The sequence below is a fragment of the Mustelus asterias genome, chromosome 22, assembly GCF_964213995.1.
Source record: "Mustelus asterias chromosome 22, sMusAst1.hap1.1, whole genome shotgun sequence".
NCBI lineage: Eukaryota > Metazoa > Chordata > Chondrichthyes > Carcharhiniformes > Triakidae > Mustelus > Mustelus asterias.
In genome coordinates this window covers 57,479,178-57,484,626 of record NC_135822.1, presented here as the reverse complement: position 1 = coordinate 57,484,626, position 5,449 = coordinate 57,479,178, and positions in this window count along the sequence as shown.

Sequence of the window (5,449 nt, the reverse complement as noted above, 5' to 3'; positions counted from 1 at the left end):
ACTCTGTCTACACTTCCCGCTGCCTCGGGAAAAGCAGCCAGCATAATCAAGGGCCCCACGCGCCCCGGACATTCTCCCTTCGACCTTCTTCCGTCGGGAAAAAGATATAAAAGTCTGAGGTCACGTACCAACCGACTCAAGAACAGCTTCTTCCCTGCTGCTGTCAGACTTTTGATTGGACATCCTCACCCTAAGTAGATCTTTCTCTACACCCTAGTGATGACTGTAATACTACATTCTGCACTCTCTACTTTCTTTCTCTATGAACAGTATGCTTTGTCTGTATAGCACGCAAGAAACAATACTTTTCCCTGTATACTAATACATGTGACAGTAATAAATCAAATCAAATCAAACCCTAGCTATGACTGTAACACTACATTCTGCACCCTCTCCTTTCCTTCTCTATGAACGGTATGCTGTGTCTGTATAGCGCACAAGAAACAATACTTTTCCCTGTATACTAATACATGTTGTGGAGATGCCGGCATTGGACTGGGGTAAACACAGTAAGAAATTTAACAACACCAGGTTAAAGTCCAACAGGTTTATTTGGTAGCAAATACCACTAGCTTTCAGAGCGCTGCCCCTTTGTCAGGCTATCTGACGAAGGGGCAGCGCTCCGAAAGCTAGTGGCATTTGCTACCAAATAAACCTGTTGGACTTTAACCTGGTGTTGTTAAACTTCTTACTGTACTAATAAATGTGACAGGAATAAATCAAATCAAAATCTATAAAATCTGTGGTCTTTCCTCAGAATTCAAGCATGAAAAGTTACTGCAAACTTTATCCTGACACAAAGCAGAGAAGAAGCCTCCACCAGCACCATAGCCTGGGAAGGTTTTTGGAGGGTTTAAAAAGGGCTTACCTTGGAGGTTTCAGCCTCATTGTTCCACAGGAGCAGGCTGAGGGTAAGGGAGTGTGTTTATGCATGTGATTTATTTATTTTTCAGTTAAATTTGTGTTACAAATTGGAGGGTTTTTTTTTCCAAAACAGGAAGTAGGCCCAGGAGAAGCCTGGGAAGGTTTTTGGAGGGTTTAAAAGCAGGCCGCACTTTTGAGCGGGCAGCGTCAGGAGCGGGCAGCGAGTGAGCAGGGAGTAGAGTGAGAGCTGTAAGGGCTTTGGCTCACAGAGCTTTGGGGAAAGGGCGAAGCGGGGTAGGTGTTTTTTTTCTTTTCCATTCCTATAAAGGAAAAGGGTAGCTATGAGTGATCGGCCAGTTTGTTGCTTTCGGTGTGGGATGTGGGAGTTCCCGGAAACACCTAGCCGCCCGGAGGTTCACATTTGCACCGGGTGCGTGGAACTGCAGCTCCTGAGGGACTGCGTCAGGGAACTGGAGCAGCGGCTTGATGACCTTAGTCTAGTCAGGGAGAATGAGAGACAAATAGACATGAGTTATAGACAAGTAGTTACACCGGGGCCTCAGGGGGAAGACACGTGGGACACAGTTAGGAGGAGTAAAGGTCAGAAGGGTAATGTACCAGAGAGTATTCCAGTGGCTGTCTCTCATAATAGGAAGGGCTCGGCGACAGGTGTGAGAGGGGAGGGGAGTGAGCAATCAGTGGTGGGGTCACCTGTGGTTGTCCCCCTTCAAAACAGGTATATTGTTTTGGATAGTGTGGAGGAGGATGACTCTCCAGGGGTAAGCCACAGTGACCAGGTCACTGGCACAGAGTCAGGCTCTGTGGCCCGGAAAGGAAAGAGAGGGATTAGGAGAGAAATAGTGGTGGGGGACGCGTCGGTTAGAGGCACGGACAGGCGATTCTGTGGGTGCGAACGGGACTCCAGGATGGTAGTCTGCCTACCTGGTGCTGGGGTAATGGATGTCTCCGAGCGGATAGGATGCATATTAAAAGGGGAGGATAAAGAAACGGATGTCGTTGTACACATTGGTGCAAATGACGTAGATAGGAAGAGCAGGGGGATCCTACGAGAGCAATTCAGGGAGTTGGGAAATAGGCTAAAAAGTAGGGCCTCCAGAGTGGCCATCTCTGGGCTGTTCCCAATGCCTCGGGCCAGTGAGGCTAGGAATAGGGAGACAGTACAATTGAACGCTTGGCTAAAGGATTGGTCCAGCGGGGAGGGATTCATATTCCTGGATCACTGGGAAGTTTTCAAGAGAGGGGGATACCTGTACAAGAAGGACAGGTCACAACTAAATTGGAAGGGCATGAATATCCTGGCTGGGAGTTTTGCTAGTGCAGTTCGGGTGGGTTTAAACTAATATGGCAGGGGGGTGGGGATCAAAAAATTATGTCTACAAGTGTAGAGGCTGGGACGAGCTTGGGGCCAGGACAAGGCTGGCAAAGAAGAAGAGCACTCTGGGGGAGGATGATCTCACTGGGCCTGGAGGTCTGGAGTGCATCTACTTCAATGCAAGGAGCGTAGCAGGTAAGACAGACGAACTTGGGGCCTTAATGCTTACGAGGAATTTGAATGTGGTTGCGGTGACAGAGACTTGGTTGAAAGAGGGACAGGACTGGCAACTGAATATTCCGGGGTACAAGTGTTTTAGGCGAGACAGAGGAGGGGCCAAAAGAGGTGGGGGAGTAGCAGTATTAGTTGGAGAGCATATTACAGCGGTGCAGAGGGAGGACAATTCAGAGGGGTCGTGTAACGAGTCACTGTGGGTGGAGCTCAGAAACAGGAAGGGCGCAGTCACTATGTTGGGGGTATACTACAGGCCCCCCAACAGACCAAGGAAAGTAGAAGAATGGATATGTCAGGAGATACTGGATAGGTGCAGGAAAAATAGGGTTGTTGTAGTGGGAGACTTCAATTTCCCTGGTATAGACTGGAAATCGCGTAGGGCTGGGAATCTGAAAGGGAAGGCATTTGTAAAATGCGTACAGGAGGGTTCTTTGGAACAATATGTAGATAGCCCGACTCGAGAGGGGGCTATACTGGACCTAGTACTGGGGAATGAGCCCGGTCAGGTCTTCAAAGTTTTGGTAGGGGAACATGTGGCAAATAGTGACCACAATTCTGTTAGCTTTAGGATAGTGATGGAAAAGGATGAGTGGTGTCCCAAGGGTAAGGTGTTGGATTGGGGGAAGGCTAACTTTAGTGGGATTAGGCAGAAATTGGCAGCTGTTGATTGGGAGAGGCTGTTTGAGGGTAAATCCACATCTGGCATGTGGGAGTCTTTTAAGGAACAGTTGTTAGGGCTGCAGGATTGGCATGTGCCTGTAAAAAAGGATAGGAAGGGTAGGATTCGAGAACCGTGGATAACCAGGGAAATTGAGGGATTGGTCAAAAAGAAAAAAGTGATGTACGTTCGGTCCAGGCAGCTAAAAACGGAGGGAGCTCTGGAGGGATACAAAGAAAGTAGGAAAGAACTCAAACGGGGAATTAGAAGGGCAAAAAGGGGTCACAAAATGTCCTTGGCAGACAGGATTAAGGAGAATCCCAAGGCATTTTATTCATACGTTAGGGACAAAAGGGTTGTCAGGGAAAAAATTGGACCTCTCAGGGACAAAAGTGGGGAATTATGCTTAGAGCCCAAAGAAGTAGGGGAGATCTTAAATGAATACTTTGCGTCGGTATTCACAAAGGAGAGGGATGTGTTGACTGGGAGTGTCTCGGAGGGGAGTGTTGACCCGTTAGAGAAAATCTCCATTACCAGGGAGGAAGTATTAGGTTTTTTAGTGAATATAAAGACTGACAAATCCACAGGGCCTGATGGAATCTATCCCAGGCTGCTCAGGGAGACGAGAGATTAAATCGCTGGGCCTCTGACGCAAATCTTTGTCTCGTCACTGGACACAGGTGAGGTCCCGGAGGATTGGAGGATAGCTAATGTGGTCCTGTTATTTAAGAAGGGTAGGAAGGATAACCCAGGAAATTATAGGCCGGTGAGCTTGACGTCCGTGGTAGGGAAGTTGTTGGAGAGGATTCTTAGAGATAGGATGTATGCACATTTAGAAAGGAATAAACTCATTAACGATAGTCAGCATGGTTTTGTGAGAGGTCATGCCTCACTAACCTGGTGGAGTTTTTTGAAGAAGTGACTAGAATGGTTGACGAGGGAAGGGCCGTGGATGTCGTCTATATGGACTTTAGTAAAGCGTTTGACAAAGTCCCTCATGGTAGGTTGGTGCAAAAGGTTGGACCTCATGGGATAAAGGGGGAGGTGGCTAGATGGGTGGAGAACTGGCTTGGTCACAGAAGACAGAGGGGGTAGTGGAAGGGTCTTTTTCCGGCTGGATGCCTGTGACTAGCGGTTTTCCGCAGGGCTCTGTATTGGGACCTCTGTTGTTTGTGATTTATATAAACAATTTGGAAGAAGGTGTAACTGGGGTGATCAGTAAGTTTGCGGACGACACGAAAATGGCTGGACTTGCAGATAGTGAGGAACATTGTCAGAGGCTACAGAAGGATATAGATAGGCTGGAAATTTGGGCAAAGAAGTGGCAGATGGAGTTCAATCAAGATAAATGCGAAGTGATGCATTTTGGTAGAACTAACGTAAGGGGGAGCTATACGATAAATGGCAGAACCATAAAGGGTGTAGATACGCAGAGGGACCTGGGTGTGCAAGTCCACAGATCCTTGAAGGTGACGTCACAGGTGGAGACGGTAGTGAATAAGGCATATGGCATGCTTGCCTTTATAGGACGGGGCATAGAGTATAAAAGTTGGGGTCTGATGTTGCAGTTGTATAGAACGTTGGTTCGGCCGCATTTGGAATACTGCGTCCAGTTCTGGTCGCCACACTACCAGAACGACGTGGAGGCTTTGGAGAGAGTGCAGAGGAGGTTTACCAGGATGTTGCCTGGTATGGAAGGGCTTAGTTATGAGGAGAGATTGGGTAAATTGGGGTTGTTCTCACTGGAAAGACGGAGGATGAGGGGTGACCTAATAGAGGTGTATAAAATTATGAAAGGCATAGATAGGGTGAACGGTGGGAAGCTTTTTCCCAGGTCGGTGGTGACGTTCACGAGGGGTCATAGGTTCAAGGTGAGCGGGGCGGGGGGAGGTTTAACACAGATATCAGAAGGACGTATTTTACACAGAGGTTGGTGGGGGCCTGGAATGCCCTGCCGGGCAAGGTGGTGGAGGCGGACACACTGGGAACATTTAAGACTTATCTAGATAGCCACATGAACGGAGTGGGAATGGAGGGATACAAAAGAATGGTCTAGTTTGGACCAGGGAGCGGCACGGGCTTGGAGGGCCGAAGGGCCTGTTCCTGTGCTGTATTGTTCTTTGTTTTGTTCACACACAATTGGAAAAGTTGTTCCAAACTTTCTATGGTGGTTGGGGGGGAGGGGGAAGGTGGCGACAGTAAGATGATTGACGTGCCGCGCAGCCAATCAGAACAGGCGGCTGCGGACGTGCCGGCGGACGAGGAACCAATAGGGAACGGAGGAGGCGGGCCGGCGGCGGTGATTGACAGAGGGCCCGGCCAATGGGATGGCGGGACGTGGGGAAGGTGGCGACCAATCG